The sequence below is a fragment of the Cheilinus undulatus genome, linkage group 12, assembly GCF_018320785.1.
Source record: "Cheilinus undulatus linkage group 12, ASM1832078v1, whole genome shotgun sequence".
Lineage (NCBI taxonomy): Eukaryota > Metazoa > Chordata > Actinopteri > Labriformes > Labridae > Cheilinus > Cheilinus undulatus.
In genome coordinates this window covers 5,798,740-5,821,087 of record NC_054876.1, presented here as the reverse complement: position 1 = coordinate 5,821,087, position 22,348 = coordinate 5,798,740, and the positions used below count along the sequence as shown (strand labels likewise).

The following is a 22,348-nucleotide window of genomic DNA, read 5'->3' as shown; positions in this document are numbered from 1 at the left end:
TTCAATTTCTTGTTCATTTTAATGCCTGGTACAACTAAAAGTACATTTGTATGGACAAATATAATGATAACAACAAAAATAGCTCATAAGAGCTGGTTTTCTTGATGATAACCAAAATCACTTAAGTTCTTACATCAATAGCTAAGGCATTGTACTGCCAAAAACAGGTTTTTTTAGGCATTCCATGTTTTCTTTTCTGTCTGTTAGTCACATGATTCACACAGGAGTTAGTATTTGATTGCATGCACGTCTTGGCATGCTCTCCACCAGCTTCTGACATTGTTCTGCTGTCACAGCAGCCCATTCCTGTTGCAAAAATTCAACCAAATTTGCTTTGTTTTTGGGCTTGTGGTTCTCCATTTTGAGTTTGATGATGTTCCACAGGTTTTCAATTGGATTTAGATCTGGTGATTGAGCAGGCCAAGGCATGGTTCAAATGCTCTGGTTCTCCATCCAGGCTTTAACTGACCTTGCCGTGTGGCAAGGGGCATTGTCTTGTTGGAAAATCCAGTCATTTGAAGCAGGAAGGAGTTTATCAGCTGATGGGAGAAGACTGTTTTCAAGAGTAGCCCTGTACGTGACCTGGTTCATTCGCCCTTCACACAATTGCATTTACCCTGTTCCACCCATACTGAAACAGCCCCAGATCATCACTGATCCACCCCCATGTTTTACTGTAGGGGCAAGACAGTCTGGTTTGTTGGCTTCTCCAGGCCTCCTCCAAACCAGTAAGTTGGCTGGAGTGGGCATCAACTCAAAATTTGATTCATCACTGAAGAGAACCTTAGCCCAATCATCAACAGTCCAATCCTTGTGATCCCTAGCAGAGAGTAACCGGGCCTTCCTCTGCCTTTCGTTGATGGAAGGGCTTCTTCCGTGCCCTGTGTGAAGTCGGTTTCGAACTGTCCTTGCTGAACAAGTCACATTTCTTGATAGTGCCCACTCATTTTTAAGGTCCCTGGAGGCCTGACGACGATTCCTGACACAGGAACGGATGAGTGCATGGTCCTCTCGTGGGGTAGAAAGACATTTCCTGCTTTGACCAGCTAGCAATTTGGTAGTACCATGTTCGGCTTGCTTTTTTTTTTTTGGTGTAATGAATGGCTGTCTTGGAGATCTCCAGTTTTTTGGCTACCTGTCTCTCACTCATACCAATTTCCAGCAGTGCCAAGATGGCTGCCTTTGTGGCTTCACATAATTCTTTTGTTTTGGGCATTATGTTAGAGCTCACAACTTCTGAGTTGTGCTACGGCTTGAATGTAAGCAGTAATCCACTCTAGGCCTTTGCATGTGCAGTGCTGCTTATGACATGAAATGGCCTCTTATATACTCTGAGAATACAATTAAGCTTAAGCATGTCAAATAGGACATAAAGTATTATGGAATCAGCTGCATTTTTTTGTCATGTTCACGGTATTCTTCAGGTAATATACCTTCAGTGATATCAGGCATTGAAATGAACAAGAAATTAAAGAAAACAAGGGTGGTCTAATAATTTTTTTCCATGACTGTATACTAGGATTCACAGCCAGTTAAACTCCCCTTTGTATCTCATCCTCCAAGGAACAGGCAGGTGTTGTGGTTGAACAGGATTTAATGCAAAAAAGGTGTGAAACTGAAATGATATACAAGAGTGCAAAGGTATTGATTTACAATCAATATAAAAGGCATATCACATCAGGTAAGTACTGTATGTAAAATTAAGTAAACAATTGAGGGTGACTATAATGAGGTAAATCACAATAATTCAAATAAACATTGCTGTATGTGCAACAAACACAAGTCTCCATGTACTCTCTAACGTGAACCACACTAAATGCTCAAAGTGCTGCAAATATACATAACATACTTAACAATATTCACTCTAATAACAATACTCACTACAATACTCACTCATATTGCTGCTTAAAAGGCTGGAAACAAACGGATGGCTGACGATGAAGATTAAAACACACCATCTTTGTAGGAGCATGGAGAAAACTAGTTCCTGTGACATCACTTCCCTAACTCTCTGTTGAATGAGACTGCTCTAACTGAGACACTGTGCCCCTAGAGGCCTGGAGGAACATGAATAAAGAAATTGTTCCAACACATAAGAAAAAGGAAAGCTACTGTTGACTACTATGTGAAGCTACAGCTCAGAGCTTTTTAATTCCCCATCTCTTCAAATGATGCTTTTCAGGGTTCCTATAAATCCTTAAAACACTAATAAAGTCTTGAATTAGTTTATAAATTCAAGGTCATTAAATGTTAAATAGTTTTATTTTTTATTTAAGTCTTATATTTGATTGAGATGTGCATATAATTGATCAAATCTGTGATCTAATTTCGTGGTTCTCCAATGGTGTGGAGGCAAGTCTAGGTGTGCCGATAAAGCCACCCTAGAAAAATTATGAGTGCCATGCATGAAAGCTATGAAAGCCATCCAATGACAACCTATGAGAGTTACAAATATCATCTTGTGGAAGTTATAAATTCCACCAATCAAAGTTGTGAATGCCACTCAGTGAAAGTTACATTCGCCAACCATGAAAATTAGGAATGCCACCGCGTAAAAGTTAAAAAAGTCACAACATGAAAGTTAAGAACAACATATCGAGAAAATCAGAAAGCCATCCTATGACACCCATGAAAGTTATAAAATACCACCTTGTGAAAGTTACAAATGCCACGCCATCAAAGTTTTCAAATGAAACCTTATAAAAATGACAAAAGTCACCCCACGAAAGATACATATGCCATCTCATAAAAGTTACAAAAGCCACCCCATGAAGTTATGAATGCATCAATGAAAGATACCAATGCCACCCATGAAAATTACAAATGCCACGCCATGAAAGTTACGAATGCTACCCATGAAAATTATGAAAGCCGCACCATCAAAGTTGTGAAAACCACCTTGTGAAAGTTACAAATTACACCCCATCAAAAATGCAAATGCAACCTCATAAAAGTTACAGAACCCGCCCCATGGTTTTGTTACTTTACTGGTTTTGTTACTTTATTGGTTTTGCTGCTTTACTGGTTTTGTTACTTTACTGGTTTTGCTACTTTATTGCTTTTGCTACTTTACTGGTTTTGTTAGTGGTTTTATTACTTTATTGGTTTTGCTACTTTACTGGTTTTGCTACTTTACTGGTTTTGTTACTTTACTGGTTTTGCTACTTTATTGGTTTTGCTACTCTATTGGTTTTGCTACTTTACTGGTTTTGTTACTTTATTGGTTTTGCTACTTTACTGGTTTTGTTAGTGGTTTTGTTACTTTATTGGTTTTGCTACTTTACTGGTTTTGTTACTTTACTGGTTTTGCTACTTTATTGGTTTTGCTACTTTACTGGCTGTGTTACTTTACTGGTTTTGTTACTTTATTGGTTTTGCTACTTTACTGGTTTTGTTATTTTACTGCTTTTGTGACTTTATTGGTTTTGCTACTTTACTGGTTTTGTTAGTGGTTTTGTTACTTTATTGGTTTTGTTACTTTACTGGTTTTGCTACTTTACTGGTCTTGCTACTTTATTGGTTTTGCTACTTTACTGGTTTTGTTACTTTACTGGTTTTGCTACTTTATTGGTTTTGCTACTTTACTGCTTGTGTTACTTTACTGGTTTTGTTACTTTATTGGTTTTGCTACTTTACTGGTTGTGTTACTTTACTGGTTTTGTTACTTTATTGGTTTTGCTACTTTACTGGTTTTGTTACTTTACTGGTTTTGCTACTTTATTGGTTTTGCTACTTTACTGGTTTTGTTACTTTATTGGTTTTGCTACTTAATTGGTTTTGCTACTTTACTGGTTTTGTTAGTGGTTTTGTTACTTTATTGGTTTTGTTACTTTGCCTGTTGTGTGTTTTTTTTTTTTTTTTTACTGGTTTTGTTAACTAACCGTTTTTTTACTTTACTGCAGTGAACAGCTGAATGATGTTGGTCACAGCTCTTCACTGACTCTCCAGTGATACATAAATGATCAAACACCGACAGGACGTCAGATTAAATAAACTTTAATTACACAACAGAATGAGCACTCTCTGCATCATTTCTCAGCTACCATGAGTCAAAGTGTGTGGGCCCTGTATCTGTGAACATGTTCACTCTGGCACAACCTTTTCCACGGTGTCATAACACTGACCACAGCCACCTGGCAGCTTTACGACAGTGAAGCGCTGCAAACTCAGTCTCTGCTTCATTACTAACGTGGAGCTGCTGTGTATGTTCAGAGCCTCTCCACTGTGAGTCGTCTCTGCCCTGCAGGTATGGAGGAGGCTGCAGTCTGCTCCGACAACAAGAGCTAATGAATTAACATGAGGGTCAATCCAGGCTCAGCTGGCTGCATCTAAAATAGCATCACAACACTCAGTTTTGTTCCACCATCCAATTACAAACCTGCTTGGGAAAATGAAATGGAAAATATTTGAACCTAAAGTCTAATATAAATGAGTGGCATATTTAACCCTTGTGTTTTCTTCATTGAATGATGTGTTTGTTGTTCTAGCTGGCAAGGGAAGATATCTCACCTCATTATGGGGTTGGGGGGGGCAACACACTGGAACCTTTCCTAAGAGTAAATCCTCAGGGGGACACCAAAGATGCAAACAAATGTACTGTTCAGCCAAAAAGAAAAATAGGTGCAACAAGCTGGTATGTATCCAGAGATAACACCGTCTCTTATACTACACTGATTAATTAAGAGTTGAACCAGAAGGTTGAAAACTAAGTTACAATCCTTACAAATAAAATCCAAGAACACTTCAGCACCCACACTCTTCTACTGTGAAGCCATGCTTCACCAGTGAGAAACAAGGAGCGTATCCATCTGCTTGCAAGGTTAATGAAAGCATGGATCCATCCTGCCTTGTGTCAACGGTTCAGGCTAGTGGTGGTGTAAAGGGGTGGGGGATATTTTCTTGGCACATTTTGGGCCCCTTAGTACCAATTGAGCATCGTTTTAACACCACAGCCTACCTGAGTATTGCTGCTGACCACATCCATCCTTTATGACCACAGTGTACCATCTTCTGATGGCTGCTCCAGCAGGATAATGCACCATGTGACAAAGCTCAAATCATCTCAAACTGGTTTCTTGAAAATGGTATCATGAGAGATCTTGATCCAGTAGAGCACCTTTGAGATGTGATGGAACGGAGATTGGCATCAGGGATGTGCAGCAGACAAATCTGCAGCATCTATGTGATGCTATCATGTCAACATGGAACAAATTCTCTGAGGGATGTTTCAAACATCTTGTTGAAACAATGCCATGAAGAATTACAGCAGTTCTGAAGGCAAAGCATGGTCCAACTCACTACTAGCAAGGTGTATGCTGCTCTAAAACCTCTATCTAATTTTCAGTATTGATAGTTGCTATCTAGATGTGTAAGCTGCCCACGCCATAGGCACTAATGTAACCCCATACCATCAGAGATGCAGGCTTTTGAACTGTGCACTGATAACAAGCTGGATGGCCCCTCTCTTCTGTAGTCCACAGGACTCAGCATCCATAGTTTCTGAAATAAATTTCAAATTTTGTTTCATCTGACCACAGAAGTTTTCCATTTTGCTTCAGTCCATTTTAAAAGAGCTTTGGCCCATTTGTGGACTGCACTGTTAACTGTGTTGACTGACAAGGATTTCTGAAAGTGCTCCTGAGCCCAGGCAGTGACTCCCAGAACAGAATCATGCCTGTTTTTAATGCAGTGCTAGCTGAGAGGCCCAAAGATCACCTACATCCACCACTGGCCTTTGCCCTTCTATCTTTCTGAGAGACTCTGCCTCTCTAAAATGTTCCTTTTATACCCATTCATGTCACTGATTTGATGCAAGTTGACCTCATTTCATTCAGTAGAGACTTAATATGAGTTTTCAATCATTGATTTTACAAATTTTAATGAAAGAGAATTATGCAATGCCTCTGGCCATTACATTGTGATGACTTCATGTACTTGAAGGAGTAGTGAGGCAAACAGCAGGAATAGGGTCCGTCCTATGGAGTCTAGACACTGGTGGTGGAGTTGATGTGGGATGCAGGATCAGATGAGGAGTAGACTTTTAAGGATCTGCAGCCTGTTGCACCAGCTATGCGTAAGTTCTGCCTTAAGTAATGGTATAAAGTCCACACTAAACCCTACGTTGAGACTAGTTAAGTCCTAACTTAAATTGTGTCATTGTTCCATTGCACCACAGAGACATCAGGTTGATCTTAACTAGTAGAGATTTATGTCCAAACTAACCAAAATATTGTTGCAGATGTGACGTATTCTCTTACTGTAATCAATCACTGAAAAGCATTTCTTAACCCCATGTTTGCTACAGATGCTAACGGCTAAAAATAATGTTTGCTAACTGCTGTTAATCATCAAACAGCATCTAGCATGGATGAAAAATATGACAAGGCATTTGCCTGACAATTGTGAAGCCTACAGCCTAAATCTAGAGCCAGTATAAATAACAACACTGATGTCGAGAGGTGAAATCGCTAATAACACAAGATAATGTCACAGTGGATGGCAGAAATGATCTCCGCTTATGGAAAACAACAGTTATTGATCATGGAGAACGCAGTGCTGACTCCAAATTTGTGGTAAAAACTGCAACTTCTCATCACCCTCCGGGTTATCACGTCTTTTGGAGCTATCACTATGACAGCCATATTCTACGGAGGACTTTACACCTAGTAGGGGGTAGGTACAAGATTGATGTTACAGCTTAAGCCTAGGTTGAAACTATCACAGCTGGTGCAACACCTTAAATGTTAGGAGAGTGTAAACTGTCGTAAGTAAGAACTTACGGTCAAACTAGGCTACATTTGAACTTACGCACAGCTGGTGCAACCCTTAGCAGGACTAGATGCTGATGAACTGAAATGGAGGTGGCTGGGGTGGAGGAGGGTTGAAGCATCCACACTGAAACAACAGACTGACTGCAGGAGAAAGGATGACAGATTTAAAATATGACAGGTGCATGATGGTCAAATGAGGTTGTGGCAGAATCTGATTGGCTTAGTACTTCAGAGAGTGAACGGCCATAATCAGCTGATCACCAGAGCAGGAAGAGAGAATTAAAGGAAGAGATATGAACAAGTAGAAACAGCCTTCCTGCCTAGCTCCTTCAGCTGTTGTTTATTAGTACAACTTACTTTTCCAGCATTTTGTTGTCACATCTCTACTTTCTAAGATGTGTTGCTGCAATCAAATCAGAATGAGCTAATATATTTCCTGAAATGGTAAAATGTCAGTTTAAACACCTGATATGTTATTTATGTTCTGTTGTGGCTTTATGAGACTTGAAGTCATTGCATTGTTTTTATATCACATTACACAGCGCCTCAACTTTTTTGGAATCAGGGTTGTAAATGCAATGTCCTACATTTTTATATTGACCCTCTGCCTATATAATTAAGTCATTTAATTCCAGTATACAATGATAGTAACTCATTAAACATTGTTAGAAGTTGTCTCAGCTTGTTGCACGGTTGCTCGACACTTTTAAGCACCATCTGCTGCCATTTCACTCCATGTTGATGTGAGCTGTTGTGGATGATTCATTGCCACAGCGAGCGTGTGCACTCCTGTAAACACACCGAGGCAGGGAAAGAGAATTTGGGGAGTCTTTAACTTCACCCTGATATAATAAGGAGGTGAACCAAAGCAACGGCAGGCTGCAGAAAGTGTTTCAGAAGGCATTACTCTTAGTGCATATTACCAGCCTGCTGGCAGAAATGTACTTTAATGTGCAATAAGAAAGCAGGAAGATTTATTTTTAAGCGAAGAAGGAAGAAAGAAGGGCATGATGTGGAAAACTTGAGGATTTTAGAGGGTTTTGGATGTTTTATTGATGTTTGTATAATTTTAATATAACATCAAATAGAGGATAAATTATTGAGTTTGAAAGGCTGGGAATTAAATGAAAATGAAGCTTTTTCTGGTGTGAATGTGGCCTCCTGTGAACTTGAATAAGCCTCGCTTCATGGTCACAGACGATGACAGACTGAGCTCGTGTGCACTCAGAGGCCCACAGGGAATCTGAACCTGAAGTTTGAGTGAGTCACCCCAAGAAACCCGGCTCCTTTTCACTCACTCTGTCAGGAAAAAAAACAACATGTAGGAGGGGCAGAGAGGTGTGTGACTCACTCATGTCCCCCCTCCGGTTTGTCACACACGGCAGACACGGCGAGCGAGGGTTGATGGGAGGCAGTATATTGATGACAATGCTGGAGGGACAGCGTAGCGACAGGCCATGTGCTTGCATCAGGTGCCTGTGGGTGGCTGCTGATCAGATGATGTCAGAGACAGCAACAATGCCTGCTCAGGACGTACGCTACATGGCGTTGGCTGGATCAGAAAGGTCATTAACGTTAGTCATGATTATTCATAGTCAGAGCCCACACATGGAAATATCAGCTGCTGAGTCATGTTAAGTTTCACGCTGGCATCGAGTCAGCATGGAGGCTGGATGTATGCATGTGTCCAGGAGACTTCATGAAAAGGTTGAAGTGTAAGGTTTAAGACAAGAAAATATTAGCATGCTTATGAAGACCCAGAATGACTCATTTCTATGGTAAACAAACATCTCCCTCGCTACTTAAGACCCTGTCTGTTTATTTACCTAAAATAGATAAATAATGCTGTAAATGTGGTTCACAGGTCATGTAAAGATGAGTAAGAAGGTCTTTAGTCTCCTCAGATGGCTGTTGGGGATGATGAGGGCTAAACTACAGTAGTTGGTTTAATGTCGCCTGAGGCAAAGAAAGTCATCATTCAGTTACTGATAAACACCATGATGTACGGAAGCCCACTTAGAAAAAAGAACAGTATGAAAGTTAGATATTTATTCAAAACAACAAAATAATTAAGTCAGGATTTTTAACATAAAAAGTCAGATTTATAAGATAAAGAATGCCAACATTATGGGATAAAAGTCGAAATTACGAGAAATAAATTCAATAGATCAATCTGATCAAAAAGTTGATAATCAGTGTCATAAGAATGTGATAAAATTAAATTATGAGAAGTCAAAATTTGGAATAATTAAGTCATGAACAAAAACATATTTATGAGATAAAAATGTAAAATTATCAGATAATTAAGTCATGAGATAATGCTGTGGTCCCAGAATTTCTTCTTTAAGCCCCTCCTCCATGTACCTAAGAAAAGCAGACCCCCCCCTTCTTATCAAAGTACCTCTGCATAAACGACTTAAAAAATGCTTTTATCAATATTTGCAAATCTAATTTTAGCAGCCTCAGAGCAGACAATGCCTCATGCTCCCCCAATATCTTTGCCGCCCCCCCGGGGGTCCGGACCCCAGGTTGGGAACCAAAGAGATATCGCACATCATAACTATAAAATTAAAGAATACAATAATTACATAAGTCAAAGTATAAAATAAAAAGTCATGAACTTAAATATTATTTTCAAATGAAAATGTAAAATTATCAGATAACTAAGCAATGAGATATAGCACATCATAACTATAAAAAAAATTACGAGGTTAGTCAAAATATGAGATAATGAAGTTATGAACTGAAACAAAGATTAAAATGTAAAATTATGAGATAAAATTATAAGATATAACACTTCATAATTGTGAGATAGAAAGTTGAAATTATGAGCCAACAGGTCGGCATACAGTATGAGATAAACGTATCATGAACTATAACACATAATTGTGAGAAAAAATGGCAATGAAATAACAATGATGAGATTGAAATGTAAAATTATGAGAAAGAGTCATGAGACATAGCGTTTTATTATTATGAGATAAAAATGGGGAATTCTAGATAAAGTCATGGAATATGGCAAATCATAATTATGAGATAGAAATTTTGAATCATGAGATAAAGTTATGAGATATAGCATATTATGATAAAGGACAATATAGTTACGAGATAAAAATTTGCATGACGTCATCTATAAAGAACTTAAACCTGGTAAATACTTGGTGCTAGCGAGTTCCGTCACCTCCGTCCTGATGATGGTGGTGTCTGACAGTGGTGGTCTGCTGGAGACGGTCTCTGAAAGTGGTGCTCTGAAGTGTTGGAAGTAACATGTTTCTGTAACTCCAATACTTTTAATGGTAACCAGTCGCGTAACACGTTTTTAAAAAAAAATCATTAACGCCCTTACAAGCACAGAAAATTTAAACCACTTTTTACTCATTGCTGGTTCAGAAAACTAAACGTGTCTCATTAGCTAATGTCTTCATGTCCTCTCACTGTATGGGGGGTGACATTTTTTGTACCACAATCGTTTCGATTATATTTAGGAAAAAACCTCACTGCGCACTGATTGGCGCATCTCATTTGATTGACAGATAGCTTGACAGGAAGACGGTACCTATCTGTCGACCAGAATGCTAGCTAGCTTAGCTGACAGGAAGTCGAGCTCAGTGGGCGGGCTCTTGTCTGCTGGGAGGTTGATCCAAAGTTCGATTGAGACAGTGATTTCATTATAGAAGCCACCACACCAAAAGCTTCAAAAACTGTATTGTATTCAAACTGTATTCAAACGGCTGATGTCACTCAGGCTTTGTCCAATTCTTTCTACAGTCTATGCTGGGCACTCGAGCCCAAGTTTTCTGTCTTGGAAGTACCAGCGTTATTTTTCCTCAAGATAGAGGACAGAAAAGAACAGGAAAGAAAACTTTATCCGCCACCAGTTACAGTTTTCACGAATTCACTAATTTGCTCAGTGCTGGTGCTCTGCAGCCAGACCTCTCTGTTTTTTGTACATACTTTGTCTAATAAAATTGTATAAATTTCTATTCATTATTTTACTATAGAGCAAAGGCCCATAACCATAAACTTTAACAAGACCAGGGGTGTCAAACTCAATCACAGCAGGTGATTCTGGATTCAGGACTAACCTGAGGGCCTAACAGGGTCACCTTTCTAACCATAAACTGTCAACCTTGTATCACCTGTAATAAAATATGAAAAAACATACACTGATGATAAACGATTTTGATTTTTTAAAAATAGAAAAGATAAGTTTAAAGGCTCACAATCTGAGAAAAGTAAATGTTTTAATTCAAGAAGATCAAAACATGAAATTGAAATTGAATATTAATGTTTTTAATGGCAAATATATTAGAAAGAAAGTCAAAATCATGAGTTTAAAAGGTCAAAATATGAAATAAATTTGTAACCATGAAATTAAAAGCCAAAATATCATTCAAAATTTTAAATTTGAGTCTAAAGGTTCAAACCATGGGATTATGAAGTCAAAGTTTGGAGTTGAAAATATGAGGTAAAAATAATTGGTTAAAAAGGTCAAAATATCACTTAAAAATTAGAATTATGAATTTTAAAACTCAAAATATTATATGAGAAGTCAGAATTATGAGTTGAAATGCTTAAAGTACGAAATAAAAAGTCGAAATCCTAAGTTTGAGTCCTAATTGTGAGATGCAAAATTGAAAATGTGACAATAAAACACAAATAACTTATTTTCCCACATCCCTGACTTCTTATCTAAATATTTTTATTCCTTACTTTTTCAGATTTTATGAATTCACAAGGATATCTTAATTTATCAAGGATACATTTACATTTTTATACTTAAGGAAATCTGCAGACCTCAGACTGATGGGCAAGTTATAACAGAAATATGAGATCTACCTGAGAACCGGATTTAACTGTTCCATGGGCCGGATTTGGCCCCCGGGCCTTGAGTTTGACACCTGTGAACTAGACCAACAAACAAAGAAAAATAGTTTGGAAAATGGAAGAACTATTAAATGATAATGCCAATAAAAGAAAAATTAACACGTATCCATGTTGTAACTTCAGAAAGGAATAGGGATAGAAATCTACAACATAACAGCAGGGCAGAGATCAAACAGGACAGTGTTATAAGCATGTTGCATTGTTTTGGAGTGTCAAAACCAGGACAGACTGTTCAAAACTGGGACAAAATAGAGTTTTATACATATTATTGGAGACTCAGGAGATAGAGCTTAAAAACAGGACAGTACCAGTCAAACTGGGACGTACTTTCCCCTGCCATCTGCTAAAAACTTTTAAGTCCTTGTACTCATATGTAACTGTATCTTGGTACATCTGACAGGCTGCAGACTTAAAAACACCCTACTGTGGTATTACACTAGAAGTATAAACATTATCTCTGAATCTGTTAACTTCCCTGTGAGTCAGAAAGAAAACACAGCACTGATCTGTGAGACGTATCAACATACTGTAAAAGTTATGCTGTAAAATAAAAAACTGCACCATAATCCAGCACTCACCCTCACCATCTATCCTCTTATCCCCTCTCTCCTCTCAGTGTGCTCTCATATCTATTGAATGAGCTCAGCTGTAAGATGTAACATCAGGCCTGAATGGATGGGAGTACAGTCATAGTAGTGAGTCACAATGCTGGGTGGTAGTGGGTCAGCTTGACGTATTTCTCCCACCCAGCCTGCTACTCATCAGTGTCCTTCAAGACCTGGCCCAGCTGGATCATTAGCATTCAGGTGGATGCAGAGGTGGACGATAAATCAATGCTGCGTCCCACACAGGAGTGTCAGTCAGAGGGTGACCCACACCTGAAGTGACTGCAAATACCAGCTGCTTCTCAAATCTACAGTAGAAATCTTTGATTGATTAAATTAAGAACAAAATACGTGATCTGGATGATAGTGTAGCTCTGACTGGACACAATAATTTATAAAAATACACCACCCCAATGCCCCTCAAAAATGGGGCACTATGTAAAACGTAAAGATGTCAGCTCAATTAGGATTTGATGGCAGCAAAACATCTCAAAAAAGTTCGGGCAGGGCCATTTTTACCATTGTGTAGCATCCTCTCTTCTTTAAACTTTCTGGGAAGTGAGGAGACCAGTTGCTGGAGTTCTGGGAGACGAATGTTGTCGCATTCCTGTCTAATGTAGGATTCTAGCTGTTCAACAGTTCTGGGTCTTCTCTGCTGGATTTTTCCTTCCTTGGATATTTCCTCCAAATGTTTTCAGTTGGTCAAAGGTGTGGACTACAGGCAAGCCAGTTTAGGACCCATACTCCTTGACCGTGAAGCCATGCTGTTGTGTTGGATGTGGTATGTGGTTTAACATTGTCTTGCTGAAATAGTCAAGGCCTTCCCTGAAGGAGATATATCTGGATGGGAGCATATGTTGCTCTAAAACCTTGATCTACTTTTCAGTATTGATAGATGTGTTAGCTGGATGGTCCCGCTCCTCTGTAGTCCACCGGACACAGGGTACATGGTTTCCAAACAGAATTTCTAGCTTGGATTCATCTAACCACAGAACAGTTTTCCATTCTGCCATTTCTGCAAAGAAAGTACAGTATGCCTCCAAAACATCTGTGACCAAAGCTGGTAAAAACTCCTGCAAGTCGTCCGAGGTCATTTTTGAGTTTTTTACACATTATGAAAGCGTAGATTCCAAGCTTTCAAATAGTGTATCATACATCTTAATCTAAGCATGCTTTACAAAGACATGCTCATTTGAATGTTAACTTCTAGTTTCTGTTTGTTATGAGAAAACCAGGCTCAAAGTTTCAGGACTTTCATACCTTCAGGCAGGCCAGGTAATGGGCGTGAACAATAGGGCCTCATTTACATAAAGTCCACCCAAACCAAGCCTCTGAATCGGACTGGTGATGCTCATCAAAATTCTCCTATAGGAAATCTGCCTTCATCAAACTTTTACTGTCAAGTGATCCTGAAGTTGTCCCAAGTCTGTTGGTATTTCTTGCCGCTTCTTCATTGTCTCTTCTACTTTTCTTCGCTGCAGGGTGCATCTTGAGGCTTGTTGATAAAGGTGATAACTACAAAACGGCTGTATTTACGTGCCGGAGAGGGGTGGCGCTTGAGCCAAGCGGGGTTTGTTATTGTCCATCTCAATGGGCGAAACTGGGAACGATGGAAGCTGAGTGGCCAATTATCACCCAGCAGTTTCGCTTTACCCTCCCCTCAATCTCCCCGCAGCAACTCCGAAAACAGGGCATTTTAAAACACAAAATTAACGCTTTTAAATATCACATTTATGTTACTGTCCCACTTTTTGGGGCCCTTTCATAGTGGTACCAATCTTACCTGTCCGTACCAAAAAGGTGGAGCTACACACACAACAATAAGGGGTTGCACTGACGTCACATCAGCTGCTTGTCTCAGGGCTGCAAAACACAGAAGTCTGCTCTGTGAGGAGTGGGCAAAAACAGGAGAAAAACGGACAAATATCTGCTTAAATTGGGGATACTTGGACTCGACAGCAATCCAGACTGTTTCCTAGTGTATGGACATTGATATCTGGCCACAAATCAAGTTTCTGGACCTGATTTTAAGAACACAAAGCAGAGCCTGAAGGCACACATCAGCCTGATCCATCCACGATGGATGTGAAACTAAATTAATGCTGAAGTTTTGTGAATATGAAGCCAAAGAACAGTTGATTCTCTACTGTAACTAGTTATTAATGTATTTCTTACTTTAGGTAACTTCTGAAGACAGTGCTCTGTGTTTATTGAACGTAATTAATAAACTTCTGGCAGCTGCCTATTTTGAAATGAGACACATATACCATCAGCTGAGGATCTGGATTGATCGCGGTTGACATAATTAAGATGTAGTTATTTTTTTAAAAAAGCACTGTCAGCTGAAACAAAGCTTTTAAATGCTTATGTTCTACTGATTTCTGTCACTCATCCTTTCGACAACTATGCAGGTGGATCAGCAGACTTGTGCTGACTATGACTTCACATTTATGCCTTTACAGCCTGCCCACCAACTGGAATGAAAGTCATAACATTGTGGATATGTAAAGTCTCCCTGAAAAGTGTTAAACTTTCTCTGCTTCCCAAGATTACTCCATCAAATGTGGCTAAAAAATCCCGAAGGCACAGACGAGGTGACCGAGTGGTTAAGGTGATGGACTGCTAATCCATTGTGCTCTGCACGCGTGGGTTCGAATCCCATCCTCGTCGCACTTCTGGAGGCTTTGTTCTGCCATGCTTGTATTTCAACACAATGATAACTCCATTAACACCAGCACCCTGCAAGTCTTTCATCAAGCAACAGTGTGTGATGGCTGCATCTTGCTCAACTTCAAACCAGTGTGAGGTTGCATTGTCCATGAAGCTAAGCAAACAAGATGGCCCCAGTGGGTTGACACTGCTAATCCATCGTCCTCTGCACACGTAAGTTTGAATCCCATTGTCATGGCACTACGAGAGGCTTTTCTCTGCCAAAATTGCATGACAACAGAAAAACACATTCACTGACAACAGCCACCTTGGGTGTCTTGCTGCCAACAAGCAGGAAGACTCAACAAAGTTCCATCTGTTTTGTGCACCAGCAAGAATTGGATTTTCTGCCTGGAAGGACTGAGTCCATCACCATGAGGTGGCCTTTTTACGTAAAGCTCTGCTATTAATGTTGTTTGAGTGTGGTCCTTGATATCTACGTAGTCTCTCTGTCTTCATTGGAAGCCCAAGTGGATGGAAGCAACATTGTCCATGATTATGAAGTGATAGCACTGTGGGAAAAGCCTAGCCTAAAAGCAGGGAGGCAACATGGAAGCATTGTTTCACAGGATGACATGAATCCCTCATAAGCTTGCTGACTGGAATGAAAGTCATTTCATTGTGGACATGGAATGCGTCACCTTCCCACTCATTGTTTCATCACCAGAAAAGAGCAAGGAAGGAGTTCTGGAGAATGAGGGCATCGATCCCTCTACCTCTTGCATGCTAAGCAAGCGAGGTTGCATTGTCCATGAAGCTAAGCAAACAAGATGGCCCCAGTGGGTTGACACTGCCAATCCATCGTCCTCTGCACATGTGAGTTTGAATCCCATTGTCATGGCACTACGAGAGGCTTTTCTCTGCCAAAATTGCATGACAACAGAAAAACACATTCACTGACAACAGCCACCTTGGGTGTCTTGCTGCCAACAAGCAGGAAGACTCAACAAAGTTCCATCTGTTTTGTGCACCAGCAAGAATTGGATTTTCTGCCTGGAAGGACTGAGTCCATCACCATGAGGTGGCCTTTAACATAATGCTCTGCAGTCTATGTTGCTTGAGTGTGGTCCTTGATATCTATGCAGTCTTTCTCTGTCTTCATTGGAAGCCCAAGTGGATAGAAACAAAATGGTCCATGATTATGAAGTGATAGCACTGTGGGAAAAGCCTAGCCTAAAAGCAGGGAGGCAAACGGGGAAGCATTGTTTCACAGGATGACATGAATCCCTCATAAGCTTGCTGACTGGAATGAAAGTCATTTCATTGTGGACATGGAATGCTTCACCTTCCCACTCATTGTTTCATCACCAGAAAAGAGCAAGGAAGGAGTTCTGGAGAATGAGGGCATCGATCCCTCTACCTCTCGCATGCTAAGCGAGCGCTCTACCATTTGAGCTAATTCCCCTGTGGAATAGTCCACCTTGCAGTGGGCCAGGCCCGCAAATGTGTTAAACTTTCTCTGCTTCCCAAGATTACTCCATCAAATGTGGCTAAAAAATCCCGAAGGCACAGACGAGGTGACCGAGTGGTTAAGGTGATGGACTGCTAATCCATTGTGCTCTGCACGCGTGGGTTCGAATCCCATCCTCGTCGCACTTCTGGAGGCTTTGTTCTGCCATGCTTGTATTTCAACACAATGATAACTCCATTAACACCAGCACCCTGCAAGTCTTTCATCAAGCAACAGTGTGTGATGGCTGCATCTTGCTCAACTTCAAACCAGTGTGAGGTTGCATTGTCCATGAAGCTAAGCAAACAAGATGGCCCCAGTGGGTTGACACTGCTAATCCATCGTCCTCTGCACACGTAAGTTTGAATCCCATTGTCATGGCACTACGAGAGGCTTTTCTCTGCCAAAATTGCATGACAACAGAAAAACACATTCACTGACAACAGCCACCTTGGGTGTCTTGCTGCCAACAAGCAGGAAGACTCAACAAAGTTCCATCTGTTTTGTGCACCAGCAAGAATTGGATTTTCTGCCTGGAAGGACTGAGTCCATCACCATGAGGTGGCCTTTTTACGTAAAGCTCTGCTATTAATGTTGTTTGAGTGTGGTCCTTGATATCTACGTAGTCTCTCTGTCTTCATTGGAAGCCCAAGTGGATGGAAGCAACATTGTCCATGATTATGAAGTGATAGCACTGTGGGAAAAGCCTAGCCTAAAAGCAGGGAGGCAAACGGGGAAGCATTGTTTCACAGAATGACATGAATCCCTCATAAGCTTGCTGACTGGAATAAAAGTCATTTCATTGTGGACATGGAATGCTTCACCTTCCCACTCATTGTTTCATCACCAGAAAAGAGCAAGGAAGGAGTTCTGGAGAATGAGGGCATTGATCCCTCTACCTCTCGCATGCTAAGCGAGCGCTCTACCATTTGAGCTAATTCCCCTGTGAAACAGACCACCTTGCAGTGGGCCAGGCCCGCAAATGTGTTAAACTTTCTCTGCTTCCCAAGATTACTCCATCAAATGTGGCTAAAAAATCCCGAAGGCACAGACGAGGTGACCGAGTGGCTAAGGTGATGGACTGCTAATCCTTTGTGCTCTGCACGCGTGGGTTCGAATCCCATCCTCGTCGCACTTCTGGAGGCTTTGTTCTGCCATGCTTGTATTTCAACACAATGATAACTCCATTAACACCAGCACCCTGCAAGTCTTTCATCAAGCAACAGTGTGTGATGGCTGCATCTTGCTCAACTTCAAACCAATGTGCCAGCTGCTGAAACTGCCAACAAGGAGGAAGACTCAACAAAATGCTCCTCACAATCCACCAGCAGGATTGCATTTGATTCCTTGCAGGACTGAGCCCATGTCCATGAGGTTGCACTGTCCGTGAAGCTAAGCAAACAAGATGGCTCCGGTGGGTTGACACTGCCAATCCATCGTCCTCTGCACACATAAGTTTGAATCCCATTGTCATGGCACTACGAGAGGCTTTTCTCTGCCAAAATTGCATGACAAGTGAAAAACACATTCATTGACAACAGCCACCTTGGGTGTCTTGCTACAAACAAGCAGGAAGACTCAACAAAGTCCCATCTGTTTGGTGCACCAGCAAAAATGGGATTTTCTGCCTGGAAGGACTGAGCCCATCACCATGAGGTGGCCTTTAACATAATGCTCTGCAGTCTATGTTGCTTGAGTGTGGTCCTTGATATCTATGCAGTCTTTCTCTGTCTTCATTGGAAGCCCAAGTGGATGGAAACAAAATGGTCCAAGATTATGAAGTGATAGCACTGTGGGAAAAGCCTAGCCTAAAAGCAGGGAGGCAACATGGAAGCATTGTTTCACAGGATGACATGAATCCCTCATAAGCTTGCTGACTGGAATGAAAGTCATTTCATTGTGGACATGGAATGCGTCACCTTCCCACTCATTGTTTCATCACCAGAAAAGAGCAAGGAAGGAGTTCTGGAGAATGAGGGCATCGATCCCTCTACCTCTCGCATGCTAAGCAAGCGAGGTTGCATTGTCCATGAAGCTAAGCAAACAAGATGGCCCCAGTGGGTTGACACTGCTAATGCATCGTCCTCTGCACATGTGAGTTTGAATCCCATTGTCATGGCACTACGAGAGGCTTTTCTCTGCCAAAATTGCATGACAACAGAAAAACACATTCACTGACAACAGCCACCTTGGGTGTCTTGCTGCCAACAAGCAGGAAGACTCAACAGAGTTCCATCTGTTTTGTGCACCAGCAAGAATTGGATTTTCTGCCTGGAAGGACTGAGTCCATCACCATGAGTTGGCCTTTTTACGTAAAGCTCTGCTATTAATGTTGTTTGAGTGGGGTCCTTGATATCTACGTAGTCTCTCTGTCTTCATTGGAAGCCCAAGTGGATGGAAGCAACATTGTCCATGATTATGAAGTGATAGCACTGTGGGAAAAGCCTAGCCTAAAAGCAGGAGGAAATGGGGAAGCATTGTTTCACAGGATGACATGAATCCCTCATAAGCTTGCTGACTGGAATGAAAGTCATTTCATTGTGGACATGGAATGCGTCACCTTCCCACTCATTGTTTCATCACCAGAAAAGAGCAAGGAAGGAGTTCTGGAGAATGAGGGCATCGATCCCTCTACCTCTCGCATGCTAAGAGCTCTACCATTTGAGCTAATTCCCTGTGCAATAGTCCACCTTGCAGTGGGCCAGGCCCCAAATGTGTTAAACTTTCTCTGCTTCCCAAGATTACTCCATCAAATGTGGCTAAAAAACCCAAAGGCACAGACGGTGACCGAGTGGTTAAGGTGATGGACTGCTAATCCATTGTGCTCTGCACGCGTGGGTTTGAATTCCATCCTCGTCGCACTTCTGGAGGCTTTGTTCTGCCATGCTTGTATTTCAACACAATGATAACTCCATTAACACCAGCACCCTGCAAGTCTTTCATCAAGCAACAGTGTGTGATGGCTGCATCTTGCTCAACTTCAAACCAATGTGAGGTTGCATTGTCCATGAAGCTAAGCAAACAAGATGGCCCCAGTGGGTTGACACTGCCAATCCATCGTCCTCTGCACACGTAAGTTTGAATCCCATTGTCATGGCACTACGAGAGGCTTTTCTCTGCCAAAATTGCATGACAACTGAAAAACACATTCATTGACAACAGCCACCTTGGGTGTCTTGCTACAAACAAGCAGGAAGACTCGACAAAGTTCCATCTGTTTGGTGCACCAGCAAAAATGGGATTTTCTGCCTGGAAGGACTGAGCCCATCACCATGAGGTGGCCTTTAACATAATGCTCTGCTATTAATGTTGTTTGAGTGTGGTCCTTGATATCTACATAGTCTCTCTGTCTTCATTGGAAGCCCAAGTGGATGGAAGCAACATTGTCCATGATTATGAAGTGATAGCACTGTGGGAAAAGCCTAGCCTAAAAGCAGGGAGGCAACATGGAAGCATTGTTTCACAGGATGACATGAATCCCTCATAAGCTTGCTGACTGGAATGAAAGTCATTTCATTGTGGACATGGAATGCGTCACCTTCCCACTCATTGTTTCATCACCAGAAAAGAGCAAGGAAGGAGTTCTGGAGAATGAGGGCATTGATCCCTCTACCTCTCGCATGCTAAGCGAGCGCTCTACCATTTGAGCTAATTCCCCTGTGAAACAGACCACCTTGCAGTGGGCCAGGCCCCCAAATGTGTTAAACTTTCTCTGCTTCCCAAGATTACTCCATCAAATGTGGCTAAAAAATCCCGAAGGCACAGACGAGGTGACCGAGTGGCTAAGGTGATGGACTGCTAATCCTTTGTGCTCTGCACGCGTGGGTTCGAATCCCATCCTCGTCGCACTTCTGGAGGCTTTGTTCTGCCATGCTTGTATTTCAACACAATGATAACTCCATTAACACCAGCACCCTGCAAGTCTTTCATCAAGCAACAGTGTGTGATGGCTGCATCTTGCTCAACTTCAAACCAATGTGCCAGCTGCTGAAACTGCCAACAAGGAGGAAGACTCAACAAAATGCTCCTCACAATCCACCAGCAGGATTGCATTTGATTCCTTGCAGGACTGAGCCCATGTCCATGAGGTTGCACTGTCCGTGAAGCTAAGCAAACAAGATGGCTCCGGTGGGTTGACACTGCCAATCCATCGTCCTCTGCACACATAAGTTTGAATCCCATTGTCATGGCACTACGAGAGGCTTTTCTCTGCCAAAATTGCATGACAAGTGAAAAACACATTCATTGACAACAGCCACCTTGGGTGTCTTGCTACAAACAAGCAGGAAGACTCAACAAAGTCCCATCTGTTTGGTGCACCAGCAAAAATGGGATTTTCTGCCTGGAAGGACTGAGCCCATCACCATGAGGTGGCCTTTAACATAATGCTCTGCAGTCTATGTTGCTTGAGTGTGGTCCTTGATATCTATGCAGTCTTTCTCTGTCTTCATTGGAAGCCCAAGTGGATGGAAACAAAATGGTCCAAGATTATGAAGTGATAGCACTGTGGGAAAAGCCTAGCCTAAAAGCAGGGAGGCAACATGGAAGCATTGTTTCACAGGATGACATGAATCCCTCATAAGCTTGCTGACTGGAATGAAAGTCATTTCATTGTGGACATGGAATGCGTCACCTTCCCACTCATTGTTTCATCACCAGAAAAGAGCAAGGAAGGAGTTCTGGAGAATGAGGGCATCGATCCCTCTACCTCTCGCATGCTAAGCAAGCGAGGTTGCATTGTCCATGAAGCTAAGCAAACAAGATGGCCCCAGTGGGTTGACACTGCTAATGCATCGTCCTCTGCACATGTGAGTTTGAATCCCATTGTCATGGCACTACGAGAGGCTTTTCTCTGCCAAAATTGCATGACAACAGAAAAACACATTCACTGACAACAGCCACCTTGGGTGTCTTGCTGCCAACAAGCAGGAAGACTCAACCGTGTTCCATCGGTTTTGGTGCACCAGCAAGAATTGGATTTTCTGCCTGGAAGGACTGAGTCCATCACCATGAGTTGGCCTTTTTACGTAAAGCTCTGCTATTAATGTTGTTTGAGTGTGGTCCTTGATATCTACGTAGTCTCTCTGTCTTCATTGGAAGCCCAAGTGGATGGAAGCAACATTGTCCATGATTATGAAGTGATAGCACTGTGGGAAATGCCTAGCCTAAAAGCAGGGAGGGAAATGGAAGCATTGTTTCACAGGATGACATGAATCCCTCATAAGCTTGCTGACTGGAATGAAAGTCATTTCATTGTGGACATGGAATGCGTCACCTTCCCACTCATTGTTTCATCACCAGAAAAGAGCAAGGAAGGAGTTCTGGAGAATGAGGGCATCGATCCCTCTACCTCTCGCATGCTAAGCGAGCGCTCTACCATTTGAGCTAATTCCCCTGTGCAATAGTCCACCTTGCAGTGGGCCAGGCCCCCAAATGTGTTAAACTTTCTCTGCTTCCCAAGATTACTCCATCAAATGTGGCTAAAAAAACCCAAAGGCACAGACGAGGTGACCGAGTGGTTAAGGTGATGGACTGCTAATCCATTGTGCTCTGCACGCGTGGGTTCGAATCCCATCCTCGTCGCACTTCTGGAGGCTTTGTTCTGCCATGCTTGTATTTCAACACAATGATAACTCCATTAACACCAGCACCCTGCAAGTCTTTCATCAAGCAACAGTGTGTGATGGCTGCATCTTGCTCAACTTCAAACCAATGTGCCAGCTGCTGAAGCTGCCAACAAGGAGGAAGACTCAACAAAATGCTCCTCACAATCCACCAGCAGGATTGCATTTGATTCCTTGCAGGACTGAGCCCATGTCCATGAGGTTGCACTGTCCGTGAAGCTAAGCAAACAAGATGGCTCCGGTGGGTTGACACTGCCAATCCATCGTCCTCTGCACACGTAAGTTTGAATCCCATTGTCATGG

General features: G+C 41.7%; 7 non-coding genes across 7 annotated transcripts; 5 read left to right on the top strand and 2 right to left on the bottom strand.

Annotated features, from left to right (window-relative positions):
* Positions 1–14,850: 14,850 nt before the first annotated feature.
* Positions 14,851–14,932, top strand: trnas-gcu. The gene has a single exon. It is a non-coding gene; the product is annotated as a tRNA-Ser (tRNA).
* Positions 14,933–16,303: 1,371 nt separating this feature from the next.
* Positions 16,304–16,376, bottom strand: trnaa-agc. The gene has a single exon. It is a non-coding gene; the product is annotated as a tRNA-Ala (tRNA).
* A 106-nt stretch (positions 16,377–16,482) lies between these two features.
* trnas-gcu lies at positions 16,483–16,564 on the top strand. Its single transcript has one exon. It is a non-coding gene; the product is annotated as a tRNA-Ser (tRNA).
* A 907-nt stretch (positions 16,565–17,471) lies between these two features.
* trnas-gcu lies at positions 17,472–17,553 on the top strand. The gene has a single exon. It is a non-coding gene; the product is annotated as a tRNA-Ser (tRNA).
* A 2,632-nt stretch (positions 17,554–20,185) lies between these two features.
* trnas-gcu lies at positions 20,186–20,267 on the top strand. Its single transcript has one exon. It is a non-coding gene; the product is annotated as a tRNA-Ser (tRNA).
* A 1,476-nt stretch (positions 20,268–21,743) lies between these two features.
* Positions 21,744–21,816, bottom strand: trnaa-agc. The gene has a single exon. It is a non-coding gene; the product is annotated as a tRNA-Ala (tRNA).
* Positions 21,817–21,922: 106 nt separating this feature from the next.
* On the top strand, positions 21,923–22,004 carry trnas-gcu. The gene has a single exon. It is a non-coding gene; the product is annotated as a tRNA-Ser (tRNA).
* The last annotated feature ends 344 nt before the right edge of the window (positions 22,005–22,348 follow it).